Here is a 15,501-nt window from a genome sequence, read left to right on the forward strand (position 1 = left end):
TTCAACACTTGCTTGTCAGGGAGCTTTTGAGGCAGTCTGCAGACCAAGACTTGTTCCATACGTGATTTTTGTACCAGTGCACCCATGTTAAATTACAAGTATTATCTGGTGGTATATTTCTGCCGATACAACAAAAGCATGGATGTAATCAGAGCCAAATAAAAGTGCTTTATACTGGAATAGCTGGTTCTTCTTTCCCACAGCGAACAAGCTACACTGGTATAAGCATGCCCATACTGGCATAGCTGAATTCACACTAGGGAAGGGTTATATCAATGTTACAGAACAGTAGTTAAAAAGTAGTGCAACTTGTTTACATAGGCAAGACCTAATTTTGTAGAGGATTTGCTCCTCATCTTCAAAACACTACTAAAACTCCTAATCCTACATGCAATCTAGACATAGAGCAGAATTGGGATGATCAGGGGTTTAGCTGACTAAATATACCATAAATCAATATACGCCGTTGGATAAGAATAACAACAAGAGCGACGTAATGAGGAAGTACACATTTATCTGGGTTCTCACTAATAAAGCCTTTAGGTAGGTGAGAAGTTACCCAAGTTGTTCAGCAGCAGAGGGCAGTAAAATGGCCAACCTTGTTATATCAATCCAAATTCCTGAAAATGTCAACTGATGAAGCAAATCACAAGATGCCACTGCCACAGCTGCTTCTATCAGAATTCAAGCCTCCAGGGAGCTGAATGCTGGTGTGTTTTTGAGTAGACAGGCAGAAATGCAAATAGGGTGTTCAGGTAGTCTTAAATCCATTAGAGATTCCTGCCAGTCAACAGTTCCTAAAGCATAAGGCTACAAATGTTCAAAGAACCCACTGCAATTGCATGAGACTGCATCCAGCCTCAGAGGCACAGGGATGGAAACAAAGAAAGCAGACAGAAAGGAGAGGAATAAGAGGTGAGGGGAGAAGAGGAGGGTAGGTAAAAAAGGAGAGACTGAAAGGCAAAAAAAAAAGGAAGACCCTACACAAAGGGAGGGTTTTAAAGAGTTATAAGAAAGTAGGAAGGCTGTGACTCGGGGAAGAAGAAAAAGATACTCACCGCAGTGTTTGCTGTCTCAGACGGCAATCACTCTCCTCTCCACCACAACACCTGCATTCAGAGCCACCATCCCTTCCCCAGGTCCTCACCACCTGCTACATGCATGGAGGCTTTCTGATTCCCTCCTGGATTCTACACTCCTCCAAGCTGCAGATCAGCACAGGACCCGGAGAAGACACCCGCACGCACAGCCTCTGCTCCAGGGGCACATGGCAATCAAACACACCTCCCACACGCTGCCAGCGCGCTGTCTACCATCCCAGCTCTCCCTCAGAAAACCGAAGCAACTCTCCAACCACAGTGACTGTGGAAGAAAACCCTGAAAAGAAGCGCAGCGTGATTCGACCCAGCGATATGTCCAAAGAAAGCCTTAAACAATAGCCCTGACGGGTGTGATCTGCCACTGTTTGGCAGGGGAAGTTCAAGCTGCAATGCCCATCGAGAATAATTAATTGTCAGCACTGTTAACAGTTTCACTGCTGATCAAAGCAGCTGGGCAGCACCGAGAAAATTACAGACAGTTGCTGTCACTTATTCAAAGCACAACAGCAATAAATAATCTGCAACTTTGTGACAGACTCTATTGCTGTCATGCGTAATCTCTTCGCACTCTTTCTGTTTCTTTTTAGTGGCTTCTTGGCACATAATCCCTGGGCAATCAAAAGGGGGGAAAAAAAAGAAATTAAACCAAAACAAGCAGTTCACTCTTTTCTGTAATTAAACTGAAAGGAATAAAGTAAATCCTTGCAACAGTGGGCTGGTGGTGGTGGAAATCACTCAGTGAACTCTCCACGGGGCTCAGATACAAATGTGTTTAACAAAGATTTCTCAGCTGATGTAACAGCACAGTAAAAACAGCATTTCCTAAACTGCACAGAACCTAAACCTGCCATGCAGAGGCAGGTTTGCCAAGCACAGAAACAGACTTCAGGCACACTAGCACAGTATTACTGCTTTAGCTTTAAAAATAATCCAATAGATGTTGCTAGTTACAGTATCCCATAGCAATTGTATACATATTTCAGTAGGCAAGCATGCATAATTACAGCCCTGCTTCTTCCTGCATCACTCTGCATCTGGAAAATATCCACATTTTTTCCCCAGTGGGTTTTGCCGATATTGCTAAATTAAGAGATAAGCACAGAACACACACCTTGGCCAAAGCTTGCTCCCAAGGCTATTTGTGTTGCTGCTGTTCTCTGCAGCATGTGCTCTTCCCTGGCCCTCACACTCTCACACTGAAGGAAGAGTTTTACAAATAAAATCTTTATCTGTTGGTGTTGCCCACTGCAAGTGTATAAGTCTGTATCTTTTTGTACACAGTTTTACAGTGATTTCATAGAATCGGAGTCATACAATGGCTTGGGTTGGAAGGGACCTTAAAGGTCATCTTGTTTCAAACCCCCTGCCAAGGGCAGGGACACCTTCCACTAGTAGGTCAGGTTGCTCAAAGCCCCATCCAGCTTGGTCTTGAACTCTTCCAGGGATGGGGCATCCACAGTTTCTCTGGGTAACCTGTTCCAGTGCCTCACCACCCCCACAGTGAAGAGTTTCTTTCTAACACCTAATCTAAATCTCTCCTCTTTTGATTTAAAACCATTCTTCCTTGTCCCCTCACTGTCTGCCCATGTAAAAGGTCGTTCATCCTCTTTTTTCTAATACCTTTTAAGTACTGAAAGGCCACAATGAGGTTTCCCCAAAGCATTATCTTCTGCAGGCTGAACAACTCCAGTTTTCTCTACCAGAGGTCCTTTGGACTCACTCCAACAGGTTTACCTCTGTCTTGGGTTCAGGTGAGAGATGTGGGAAGCCTGACTGCCAGTGCAGACTGAGGTGAACAACTCATTGAGCACCTCAGCTGTCCCCATATCTGTTGATACCAGCTCTCCCTTCTCCTTTACTGGGGGGGGAGGGTACACTCTCTTTGGCCTTTCTCTTCTGAACAATGTGCTTAAAGAATCCCTTCTTGTTACATCTTCTTCACATCCCTTGCCAACTCCTGTTTCATCTGTGCCTTACCTTTCTTGATGGCATCCCAACACATTCAAACTGTATCCCTGTACTCTCCCCTGGTCACCTGACCCTGCTTCCACTGACTACATTTTCTTCTTACTCCTCAGCTTGAGGAGAAGGTCCTTGCTCAGCCCTGCCATATTCTGGCCTGCCTTGCTTGATTTCTTACACATTGGGAGGGAGAGCTCATGTGCTGTAAGAAAAATGGCCTTAAAGAGTTGCCAGCTCTGGTCAGCTAAGGACAGTTTCCCAGGGGATCTCATCCACTAATTTTTTAAACAGCTGGAAGTTCACTCTTCTAAAATTCAGGGTCCTGACTTCGCTCTTTGCCAGGCAAAGAGATCATTGAGATCACAAACTCAACTAAAGCATGGTTGCTACAGCCCAGGTTGCCTCCAATTTTAACCCCTGTAATGAGCTCATCTGTACTGGTGAGCACCAGGTCCAGTAAAGCTTCTTCTCTGTTTGGTTTGTCTAACACCTGGACCTGGAATTTATCCTTGATGCACTCTAGGAGTCTTCTGTATTGTTTTCCCAGCAGAATATCTGGATGGTTGAAACCCCCCACCAGGATGAGAGCTCGTGAGTGCAGCGCTTCCTGTAGCTGAGGCCTGTCAATGGGTTCCCCCTGGTCAGACACCTGTAGTAGACACCATAAAGTGTCCTTTGTTGGTCTGCTCCTTGATTTTTACCTACAAGCTCAACCTGTTTGTGGCTGTTTCTCAGCAGCAGTTCTTCACAATCTATCCATTAGAGTGCAACACCCCCACCTATCTCTTCTGAAAAGCTCGTAGCCCTCAGTTACTGTGTTCCAGTTGTGTGATTCATTCCATCATCTTTCTGTGATAACACCACCATTCCAGTTGTGTGACTCATTCCACCATGTTTCCGTGATAACAATTCAATCATAGTTTTCTAACTGAACCATGGTTTCCAACTCCTCTTGCTTGTTACCCATGCTGTGTGCATTGGGGTCTTGGGGCAGACTTGACTGGGTTTGCGTAGATCAGACTCCTCCAAGATATCTGGCACCATGTGACTGAAAACAACATGGACTAAAAAGCTTTGGAAGAACTCCCACTTGTTGCACTAATTTCTCATGAATAACTGATATTCAGAATGATGGAAAATTTAGATGAAAGTGATAATAGTAACAATAAGAATCCAGCATTTCCCCTTAAAAGTATGGTGCAAACAAGGATTAAAATGTTTGCATAAACGCCATCTTCGACACCACAGAGACCATTGTTTGCTGAAGCTGCAGCACCTGCTGAGACATGATCTTTTATTAGATCAGCTGTTTCAGCTATCAGAGACACTGCAGCAGCAGGAAACTATTGAAATTCTCATAGGAGGCAATGCTCATGTGTCAGGCAGCACAAACACCAGTGGGATTCTAACACCGCCACCTTGGACAAAGTGACAGACCCTGGTCAGGCACCATGCAAGAAGTGATGCCAAGGCCAGGGGTCCACAGTCCCTCTCCCACAAGGGGCTGGGAGAACCAGGGCACCCAGAGACACTGTCTCTGTGTCCTGTGTCTCTGTGTCCTGGGGTAACAAAGCAGGGTAGGAATCATGCAGGGTGCACACCGTGCCAAAAAAACATCCAGTCTCATTTAAGAAGGCAGAGAAATCCTGCAGTAAATTCTGGCAGTAATTGAAAAAAAGAGTGGAAAGTAACATTTTTTTACGGCATGTACCAGAGTTGGTTTGGGCAGGGGCACTGTAAATCCATTCAGTGCATTTGGGGTCTGGGAGCCAGCATTCAGGCGAGAGTGTTTCTCTCACTTTCAGACAGTGGTGGAGTATTATGACCTGAAAATAAAAATTGAGATGAATTTGAAGAAAAGGGCTCACAAGCAACTAGCACTGCAAAGGGTCTGAGGTCTCCACTGAGATGAGGGGATCGATGCAAGCAGGTTCCTGTCTGAGATGAGGGGATCGATGCAAGCAGGTTCCTGTCTGGGAAGGACAGCCTGAGGCCATTCTAGTTGTGAAAATACAGGTGATTTTTCAGGGCACATGAGACAAGGAGGTGCCAGGAACAGTTTTGTCTAGGAGAAAGGTCTGGTGGTCTCTCAAGCCTTATGTTCCCTTGGTTCACTATTTCACCACTTTCATCATCCAACACTACAAAGACAAGTCAGTCTTCCAGCACTTGCCCAGGCTGTTCAGCATCCGCAGCAACACCAGCAAATCCAACAGTGCCTGGCCAGTTGCCTCTGAGACAGGGCAGGGAGTTTTTGAACGGGCACATGAGGAGGCAGCTCTAAGCAAACCCCTTCTCTGTATCGAACCACTAAATATCACAGCTACGTGGAGGCTCCTCACAAATAGTTTTAGAGTGTGGTCTGCCCTTGGCAGCCATGAGAGTCCCTGGCTCCAGGCAAGTCATGGCAGTCCAGAGAGGGGAACTGTCACTGCACTGTTTGTGAGCAATGGCACATGTCTGCCATCTCAGCCACAGCAAAACAATGGGAAATCATCAAACTTCTTCCCAGAAGGAAGCCATTATAACTCCTTCCAAGACATCCTACCTCTTCCTTACACAGCCTAGTTCAGGATTAATGCCATAACAAAACCAGTTTCTGAAAACTGGTATGTGGTTTCTCTCTTCCTACCTCATACCACTTGGCTGGACTTGGGTCAGTGGTGACTTGCCTGGGGTCAGCGTGAACAGGATCAGTCTTAACACTGCTTGATCTTAAAGAGACTTGCTTGAAAGTGATTTTCCACGTGCCTAGTAATCACATTCCTACTGTTTCTTTCTTTGTTTATGCTACATTTCTGCCAAGTAACAGCCTCCTTCCTGAAAATGGAAAAGCACGTCTGGGTCCCCAGGCTTATATCAGGTGATTTTCTTTACAAGTTTGGCTGAACTCATTGCTTTCCTAGAACAGCAGGCAAAACATCTTGATCTTCAAAAAAACAAAAGGACAGCAGTCAAAAAGACCACTATTAAATGCTGTTAGAAAAGGCCGAGTAGCACATGCAGCTCTGTGTTGGTAAATTAACAGTGTAAAACCAGACCTCAGAACAGACTGTCCCACTTCAAATCCCTCCAAATTCTGATGCTTGCAACAAATCAATGGCCTGATCAATTTAAAACAAGAAAACAACCGAGCTGGCACATGGATTATGCAAGTAGGTTCAACTCCTACACAGAAATTTAAGGTCTGGTGGTGAAGCTGCTTTCAAAGACGCTATAAAATGGGAAAAGTATGCTAACTTGTCTAGGGAAATCTCAGCATGCTCCTGCCTCAAAGTCTACACTGGTCCTTTTCCTCTGGGCATTTCTTACTCGGTCAAAGACAATGCCCAAATAACATAAAACAGAGCTTCTTCCTACAGCTGAAGTAGCAAAAGCTGAAAGGCATCTCCCTTTGTGTCTTCTGATTTCCTGCAAGAAAAGGAACACCTTTTTCCTTCAAATCTCTCTGAATCACAGAGCAGATGGGCAGCCCTTGACCCTTTTCTGGCCAGGCAGCAGGACACAAGCAGTGCTGGAGACCTCCTACATCCCTGCTCAGCCCCCCAGCCCCAGAACCCTTTGGCCATCCCAGTGTGGAGTTGCCATGCAGTCTTCTCGAGTGGCTCTAGCAAGGGCAGCTTAGCACAGCTGAGCCTGCCAGGCCTTTCCCTGACTGTACAAGTCAGTGTATTTCTAGTTTAAAAAAAACCCAACAAACCAAAGCAAATAAACAAACAAGAAACAACAAATTTTTCTTTCTCTTTTTAGATCTGGAATCCTCTTGAAATGTCATTGACATGAAAGGGATTGGGGCTTTGCATTTTTTGTGATTGCAGAGAGCAACCACGCACCTACTGACACAAAAAAAACCATGCTGGGCTGTATAGTGCTGCTTTTTCAGCAAGCAAAATTAGATGGAGATGGAGGAAGAACTCTGGAGGAAGAAAGCCTGGCAATGCTTTCTCAGAGCTTCCAGAGTCCCCATTAACTGCTCATTTCCACAACTGCATGTTTTGGAATGACACAGGCAAGCCCTTCATTTCTAGTAAGCTGCAGATTAAACTATTTTATATCCAGAATTTTGACAAAGGAAAACCTGTTCATTTGAAACAGCTGTAAGACTGTTCTCAAACAGTCCTACAATATGCTTCATGCTGCACCTTCTCATGCTATTTGCAAATTAAACCTATTTTTTAAACAAATTCTCTCACTACATGGCGAGGCACTGCTGCCTACCCTGACCCTAGCCGGGAGAGAGAGTTCCTAGGCAAAGGATCTCTACTGTGCACTGAAACCTTCACTGCTTTGCTTTGGAGGATGCCACGGGTCAGAGGGAGCAGGCTGGAGATACCAATCCTCCTTTATTATGCTCATGGTCCTACTTGCTCAAGAGCGTTTTTTGCCTAAATCACTCTTTTCTGTCTGCAAACAAACAGGGCCATAGGAAGTGGATAACTGACAGTACTGAGCCATGCTCGCTGCTTTATGCAAAGTACAGCTTTGATGGGATGGTACTTTTTCCCAACAATGCTGCCATTGTCATCAATTCAGCTCAGGTGAAGGAAGTAACCTTTCTAAATCAGGGCACTTTCATTCCTGAAGAACAGATTCAGTAACAGCACCGATCCCATAACCTGGTCTGAAAAATGTGACTGCAGGCTTTTCTGTGCAGGCAGGCCCCTGAAAGAACACAAATTCAGAACTTGGCTGATTTGTAGCATTAACATCTATTACACAACTCAGAACTTCCCTGCCACCACCACCATCAGTGCACGTGAAGCTATTTTGCTCTAGAGATGACTTTCACAAGAGCTGTATCTTCCTGCCTTCACAGAGGCTCCACTGTACCTGAGCAGTAAAATACTGCAGTAACAGGGTAGAAAAGTGAAAAATACAAGGTACTAAAGGATCAGATTAGAGAGGTACCATTTTGGAGATTTACATACAGACACTTGAAGGTACCTTTTTTTAAAAAAAAGGGAGTGAATTATAGCCAGTTTGTCTTGCAGTTCAAAGAACTCAGGATCCCAGGAGTCAAAGAGATGAGCCAGAACAGCTAGGCAGAAAAGTATCTCAAAATAAAAGCTGTTAGAAACTAATAGAGAAGCCTCAAATGGCAGCAAGGGAGAGAAAACTAAGAGCAGCAAGAATATGTTCACCACCCATCCCTCTAGGCAAATTACTCTTCTCAGGATGTTTCTGGCTAACAGGCTAATCTTGGAAATAGTTTTGTTGCATACTCTGTGCCTGTTTCTGGGAACATAGTTATGAGAATTAAGCCTGCTAGAAAGTATGGGTAGGTCTGGGCTTTTAGCCCTAGTTTAGGAGAAAATGTAAACCTTTTTCCAAATATGTGATTAAGTCCCATGATGCAGGAAGAAGCAAGAAGATAGCTAATATGTGTTTATAAATCTTGCCACATCTGCTTCCAAACTTTCCATTAACAACTTGGTGAGTGTCCAGTAAACAGGAGCTTTTCCAGGGCTAGGACACTGAGGAAATACTGCTGGGTGAAACGCTATTGTAATGATATTCCCAAATGACATGATGAGGTTGAGACAGGATTTGTGCTTGCCAACAGTTAGCCTGAATCACTGCCATGCTGCCAATAAATGACAGTGCTTTGGGTTTGGGGCGTTGTTCTTTTTCCTCAGTTTAATAAACAAAAGCTGCAAGGAGAAGTTTTTTTTCTTGAAGGCAGACTGCAAAGCTGCAGAGAAGAACAGGAGAATTTATCTTTGAAAAGTAAAAAACACCACAGAACTGTGAACCAAGATGCAGTTTCATGCCCACAAAAATCAGCAAAGCTCTTTAACCAAGCCGGAAAGTATCGAGTCCAGCAACACACCCCGCAAGCACTCACACAGGCACAGAAGCCTCTGCAGCACCTGGCTCGGTTTTGAGGAATTACAGCAGCAGGGTTAGTTTGCAGCGAGCAGGGCTGTGCTGTCAGAGCAACGCTGCCCTACAAAGATCAGCCCCATACTGGGGCCAAACAGGGGAAAAAGAGATGGGCGAAAGTCCAGCGACCCAACTGCTGCCAGAAGGACAGAGATGAGGAGGACTGGCAGCTCCAAGAGCTTCCCCCAGGTTGAGTATTCGAAGAAAAAGGCCACGGCTGAGTGAGTTCAGCAAGCCATGGGCAAACAGGTCACAGAACCAGGCAAACTGGGTGCAAAGGCTGCTGGGACCTCTTTCAGAGCCCACTACTCCCAAGCAGAGTGAAAGCAGGACAAGGGTGCTCCTCGCCCATCCAAGTGTCCTCCTCTGCTCCAGGCAACTACAGAGCACAACAGGAGGTTTGGATTGAAGAACTCCATATGGTGAAACATGTGCTGGCTGCTACAGGGCAAAGTAAACTTTCTAAACAGACTGAGCTATCGTTATTATGTGTGATCCTGAATTGTTTGTTGTAACTTTAGTTACTAAAACTGCTAGGAAAAATATTTCCCCTTAGTTTTATGCATACTGTGGGAAAAAGCCAGCATAAGGGATGAAGAGGAAATTGTTCTTCCTTATGGCCACATGCAGAAGGTGAAGTCTGACTGACTTCTGCAATTAAAAATGGAAAATCAAAAAATGCTGTTTGTTAAATCACGAAGTTGCCTTCTCGGCAGTGACAGCCTGCTTCTATGAAACAGCATCTCTCCCCACCTTTGAAAGGGTTTTTTTTTTCCAAATTAAATCACTTATCTGCAAAAATTGTAACTGCAACCACAGCTCTGGTCCATTTTCAGATTCACACTTAGTCCTTGGTGCCAACATGTTTTGTCCTAAGTACTGTCTTTATATATGACAGAGAACTTCTGATAAGACACATAGCCACAGAGGATGAAGTGGCACAAAAAAAAGGCTTTTCTTGGTAAGAGTTTTGCAGATTTTAAAAATTTCAGCTAAAGACAAATTTATCCAAACCTTCAGAAATCCAGCTTTCAAATGTTCAAAACCTTGTGGTTTTGTCTCAGAGAACCTGGCAGATTAAAGAAATTTTGATGCCTCCTAACATGACTTATATACTAATTTACACAATAAACCCCATACACTTCAGACTATGTCAATAATTGTTCTATGGTCATTTTTTCTGCAGTCTCTGCTAGTTGAATGTATGGGACACTTACATTAAATTGCCCATTATGCTTTATTTACCTTACTGTAACTACTTAAAGATAAGTTTATTGTCTGGAGCTACAAAAGGATAAGGGGTTCATTAAACTAGAAAGGAAGGAACACTCATAAAAAGAGGCCTTATTTCTTCCAAAACTCTCATTTTCATTATGGGCTTTTACACAGATAAACATTGTGTACTGTAGCTTAAAATTAATCTAGAACCATGGGACTGCATATGAGGTGACATATGTGTCAGCTTCCTTTGAATCCAGCTATAAGCAACCAGAATCAGAAACAGCCTGTTCTGCTCCCTCTTCATGAACCCTTTTGCTTTAATGCTTTCAGATCAACAAGGTTTTGCTTTTACAACAGCTCCCAAAAAGTAAAAGATGTTATGGGAATGGTAAGAAAGCCAGTAATGAAGCCAGATGCAGTGAAAAACAATAGTGAGAGTAAAAAACCTCAGTAAAAGTCACTTCAAATACCATTATCACTGCTGGTAAAGAACACATCAGACATGTGGAGCCAGATCCACAGCTGGTGAAATGACTTTCATGCAAGTGAGGCTATTTCCACTATGTCTTTTTACGTTTAGCAGAGAGCAGGGTCTGTTCGAGAGGACAAGCGTGAGGCTCCAGGCTGTCTCTGAAGCACTAACATATCATTTCATGCTACAGATAGCTGGGTATCATGTGTTGCATTGGCTTCTGGTTTTAAACTGTGCTCCCGTGGTTAAGCAGAGCAGCTGCACAGCAAGGAGGGAATGACTTGCAACCCAAGAGAACGGCCAGTGCCTGCACTCCACCCAGGAGAGTGCTGTACGTGCCGGAGGCACAGCAGTATGACATGTAGCTGCTAACTCTGATAAAGACAGTCAGGCTTGAATCCTGTGATTTAGAAAATAGCCTTTCCCTTGAAAGGGTGGACACCCAAAGGAAGGACCTCCAGCCCCAAGTCTGCTTTATGCATCAAAGGGCACGTTCTAAATCCAAAGCGAGCAAGAGGGCTTAGACGTGTTTCTGACAGAACATGCCATTTCTAAAATGGCAATGTAACACAGTTGCCAAAGGATTTTTTTTCTCTGAAACCACACCTACCATACTCTTTTGTGCCAAGAAAATCCATTTCTGCAGCTGTGCCCTCAGTGACTCAGAGACTCCCTGATGCTGAGTGTCCAGACTTGTCCCACTGGTAGCCCCATGGCAGCATGGGCAAGAAGGGGAGATTCACTCAAGAGGACAGGGAACTAGGAGTGACACTTACATCCAAGCCAGACTGGCTTCCGGAGTATTTTTGCTTGTATTATATGGAATGAATACACCAGAGAATGGAAAACTAGATTGTGAGCTGTGATCCCATAGCTGGAACATGGCAGCAGAGGAAGGGAAACACAAATGCCCTTTCTCTGCAGCTCCCTGTATTGAGCAGCAGGTGACCATAGCAAGTGGAATACAGGACCTCATGCCTGCTACTTGTGGCCTGGCATTTTACAGCTTTTCCAAAAAGACTGAGTTCACAGACTGCCATTATTCAGTTTAGGGCCTGACAACAGGAGAAAGTGCAAGCAAAGTGATTCCCTATGGGGACAGGCAAGAAGGTGGGTAACTGAAGACTTGTTGGTGAAAATAAATCAAGAAATAAAACAAGCCAAATTTACATTTAATCCCTTGAAATCTGGCTTAAAATATTGAGCTCAGAGCTGGTGAACCCCAGGTCAAGATTTCCAGGGATGTTAAATGGGCCTGGTACAGCTAAGCATGGCCTAAGAGGGCCACATCCACATTACAAGCTTAGAACCAGAGCACAAAAATCACTGCTTGGCAGGACCATGGCATCGAGGCAGTGCTTGGGGAAAGCCAAACCTGCAAAAAGCACCAGCAAACAGGGCTGAAACACATTCAGAGCTGCCTATGCCAACCCCACCCAGATCTGAAGGCAGAACTAGTTGGACTCACACCACCACACTCCTCATAGCCAAAGCCTTCATCTCCCTCCTAAGCACTGTGGATAACAGCTGACACTGACAGTACAGAGGTGTAATAATGTGGGTGAAGTTGGATAAAAAAGCAGGCAGAGACTGTTTTTTGCTTAGATCTGTAGATGGTACCATCCATCATACCCTAGTGGTTCAGTGGCAGAAGGATCCAACATAATTAAATACAAGCTATCCACAGTTGCACACATAATACAGACATGTATATATACACACATAGCAACACACCCATATATAAATGCATACACACATGTATGGATTCAATAAAACACTCACCCTCACAGAAAAGCACCAAAATCTATCTGCAATGTAACGCTGCAGTGATGATATCTTAACTGATTGCTATTTCAAGACACTGTCACTGGAAAAGATTTGTATCTCCATCACTGCGCCCGCCCATGCAATTAGTCTATCTTTGTGCCAAATTATATTAATGGACAATGAATGGAAAGTTTCTATTAAAAAAACATTCACAGGAAAAAAAAATCTACACAGATTACCTTTAACAAAAGAGAAAGATCAAGACTGAGAAAGCTTAATGCCATGGTTCCCTGCTTAAAATGCACTGGAAAATTCCAATTACTGCCTCTCAACGCCTATATATCAATTTTTTTTGCTTATAAATAAAACAGATCTCTGCAATTTAATCAGCATGATAACAGTACAGATGAGTTATGGTGTGTGAAGAGACATAATTAAGCTTTGAACCCTAATTCTAACCCTAATCCAACCCTTAACACTAACTACTACCCTATGCCCAAACCTTGGTGACGAATACTGCCTACAGGGCAGCCAGGACAGGGGAAAAAAACACCCACCCAGGGGAAAAGAAAAATCCCCCAGCTTGGGGATTTTTATTCTAAATTGAAAAAAAAATAATTAAAAATTGTACATCAAAGGCAACCTGCAAGAGTAAATGCACACGTACAACGTTAGACACATTCAGTCACCAACACTCATTCAACTTCCACTCAATTCCCAGTCCATAAAAAATGAATGGTTAGAAAGCACAACTGCTGATGGAGCCTGGAATGATGTGGCAAAAGAGGTCCAAATGGAAACGTTCAAGATGAGACCCATGCATGTGACCCATCTCCCTGTGCATGAGAAGAAGTACGTGAGTGGCACTGTGCTGATGAGCACGGACATTCGAGACCCTGGGGATGGCACTGGAGCCTGATGATGCGCTCCTTGAGCAAAAAGAGCCACATCAAGACCTGAGGAAGGCCTAAGATACAGAAGATAGACTACACAGCAACATTGATGGAGCTTGGAACTGCCCTGCCAGGCAAATGCTTGTGTGGTGCTGAAAAGGAACCCTCTCCCTTTACTTTTCCAAAGCCTGTTGCCAGACAGCCCTGTCCCGTACACTCACTTCAAATCCCCTCTCTACCATTCCCAACCTTTTGCCCTTCTCACATCCCAATTCCTCAAGTTACCTTTCAGAAGACAAAGGCTCTGAATCCATCATCAACAACAACAACCAAAAAGTGCATTAAAAGTAACTTTGAACCAATACAATTAATCACAACTGCAAAAATTTAGCCTTCACAGGAAGTTCACGTCAATAGGTAGGTTTCCTCAGGAAACTAAACCAGGAAGTTCCACTCTCATGGACTTCTCTCAATGAACAAGCACTGCTGAGACCCAAAGGAACTGCAGACACTTTCTGGTGGCCCATCAGAGGCTCTGCATCCACGCTGGACTCAGTCATGCACACCACAAAGAAGGCAAAGCGAAAGTGGACATGCAGTCTCCAGTGCATTGTCAGACAAGCACTCCAACGAAGCTACTCAGCATGACTGGGGATTTGACCCTAAACACAGACTGCTCCATATTGTGCTGCACAGATTATAAATGAAATACTTTTCACAGGAGTTATGTTACCAAAATTAAATACATCAGAACTGTAAAAAGCACTAGGTGTTTACTCTCCCTAAGGAGAACAGCAGCTAATTTCAGCTGTCTCAAATGGCAGGTTGCTGTCAATACCTGTGGTCTCCATCTGGGAGCAGTGCACAGTAACCTTCTCGTCACTCAGACAGGAAAAGCTCCTCTTCCAACCTGAGTCACTAGCAAGCTACAGCACGGCATCAAAGAGAAGTATCTGGTCTTAAATGAATCCTTTGCTAGGATTTTCATGATGAAAAAAGGGCTTCCCTCTTCTTCCCTCAACTTATCTCACAGTCCTTACATGACATTCACACAAAACTGAGCTTAGGTTTCAGAAAAACACATCTTCTTGGCATCCCACCAACTCTGTGCACTGAGTTGACTTTTACCAAAGCAGAAGAAAATTTCACAGTAGCTTTCCTTGATCAGACCACTCAGCTCAGTCAAACACTGCAGGAGCTAACAAACACGGGCATCTTCATCAAAGTGAATGCAACAGTAGTTATAAATGGAGCTTCTTCCAAAGAGAGGTAGATTGGCAGGTGTCGTTTATTTAATCCTTCATCAAATGCACAGTAGGCACAGCATTTCAACAAAAGCAGAAAAACATGTCAGGGTGAATATACCACCATTTTCACAAAGCATCAGGGTTCAGATCCTGCCTTGGTGAAAGCCGGAACCACAATGCACCATAAAATCCACCCAGATTTCTTTTCCAGGGCAGCCTGAGTCCATGCACATAAGTTAGGAGCTGTCCCTAAGCTGCCACAACTGGATGCCACTCCATTGAAATCACAATTTGTTTCAGAAGGGAGTAATTTTTACAAATGTTCCCTGAGTAAATGAGGTGATCCCATCGGAAACATTGTGATGCAAGAGAAATCTTATTTTTAATTTTAAATAGAGACCAATCTCTGATAATCTCCCATGCAGTGAATAATGCTGTACTCCACAAATAGCCTGACTGATCCAAATGGGTGGTTATCATGAGTAAGGTACTACTCACAGTGAGCAAAGGTGATAAAAACATCTGTTCCTTCCTCATTATCACAAAGAGGTGGCCTTCTACTACTGCGTATATGAGACTAATGGCATGTAGGGAACTGACTCATATATTAGGTGTGTTCTATCTTTATACAGACTGTTACACCAAAGAAAAGGAAAAAGTGGATTTTTACCTTGTATTCAGTGTCTTTAGGCAAACAGGTAACCCAGTTCCTGTATCTGCTTTATATAATTTAAATGACACATACTCACACAAGTAGGTTGAACACATGACAGCCCGTCGTGTTTGCTGGTGAACATACTGAGTCAACGAGTTTCAAATATCTGAGATGGGCATAGGGCACTGTTCATAACTCAACCTGAGCTGATGCTTCTGCTGTCCTCACATCAAACAACAGCCTGAGTCCTGCCATAAGCAGCCACTTACCCATTCCCCTACATCGTTCTCTAAAGTGGACT

General features: G+C 43.9%; 1 protein-coding gene across 4 annotated transcripts in view; it reads right to left on the reverse strand.

Moving 5' to 3' along the window:
- The window catches only part of OSBPL5 (oxysterol binding protein like 5), a 176,504-nt gene that overhangs the window by 76,483 nt on the left and 84,520 nt on the right, over positions 1 to 15,501 (reverse strand). Inside the window, exon 1 of one of the 4 annotated variants that reach the window (XM_018076110.1) lies at positions 1,059 to 1,322. The exons of the other annotated variants lie outside the window; for them this stretch is intronic. The gene's annotated coding sequence lies outside the window, so the exon portion shown is untranslated. Of the gene's footprint in view, positions 1 to 1,058; positions 1,323 to 15,501 lie in introns of those variants that run through there. 4 annotated transcript variants of the gene reach the window in all.

The sequence above is a fragment of the Manacus vitellinus genome, unplaced genomic scaffold, assembly GCF_001715985.3.
Source record: "Manacus vitellinus isolate BGI_N305 unplaced genomic scaffold, ASM171598v3 scaffold_30_pilon, whole genome shotgun sequence".
NCBI classification, from domain to species: Eukaryota; Metazoa; Chordata; class Aves; order Passeriformes; family Pipridae; genus Manacus; species Manacus vitellinus.